At 60.8% G+C, this 853-nt stretch overlaps 1 protein-coding gene across 1 annotated transcript in view; it reads right to left on the bottom strand.

Moving 5' to 3' along the window:
• SLC25A1 (solute carrier family 25 (mitochondrial carrier; citrate transporter), member 1) overlaps positions 1-853 on the bottom strand; it is a 12,155-nt gene that overhangs the window by 10,456 nt on the left and 846 nt on the right. The window lies entirely within an intron of this gene.

Below are 853 nucleotides of genomic sequence, written 5' to 3'. Positions count from 1 at the left end.
ACCAGACGTGTGCTCACCGATGCCCTTGTAGCGGGGAGGGTTTGCCTTCTCGTCCAGCTGCAGCTGGGTCTTCACATACTCGGTGGGGAATGTGATGCAGATCTCGATCCCTCCGGCCAGACCACCTGGGTGGGAGAGGAGGGGATGCTGGGGCAGGAGCAGCACTGTGCCCATCCAGCACTACATGGCTGCTGCCAGCTCCGTGATGGCTGAGCCCAAAACCTCTGACAGACAGGTCTGGGCTGGGACAGAGCGTCCCTGTCCTCACCAAACTGTGGAGACTTCACACGGCAGCAGGGCCCCATGCCAACCTGGCACTCTGCACAGGCATCACCTCCTGGCCACGGCAAGAGCTGGCAAAGGGATCATCCAAAAGGATGGGAAAACTGAGCAAAACACTGCATTTGTGGCTGCTGTTTCAGCATCATTTCCCCCTCAAAGGCACCTCTCTCCCTGCAGAGCCCCACACCCTGTGGGTGAGCTGCCAGCACAGGGATTTATAAACCCAACAGAGCCCTGTTCTGCAGCACAAGGCCCAGCACAGCTCCCCCAGCACCAGCAGGAGCCCATTTGCAGACTCAGCTGTGCCAGCAGGGAAGCACAATTATCATCAAGCCCGTCCATCTGCTCCAGCTCACGCAGCCGTGGCTGCTGGGCACTGATTACACCGGCTGAAGCCTTTCCCACCCCGGCAGCAAACACCACCAGCTCTTGGTGGTTTGGCTCCCCTTGGCATGGCTGAAGCACGGGCAGCTGGTCCCCTGAGAGTCCCCAGGAGCCAGGCTCACCCCTGCAGCTCGGCGGGAGCTCTTTGTGTGAGGAGGCAGTGCAGGGCTGAGCCAGGGGCCGAGAC

This window comes from Chaetura pelagica, unplaced genomic scaffold, assembly GCF_000747805.2.
Source record: "Chaetura pelagica isolate M959 unplaced genomic scaffold, ChaPel_1.0 scaffold45, whole genome shotgun sequence".
Lineage (NCBI taxonomy): Eukaryota > Metazoa > Chordata > Aves > Apodiformes > Apodidae > Chaetura > Chaetura pelagica.
This window is presented reverse-complemented; position numbering and strand designations above follow the sequence as displayed.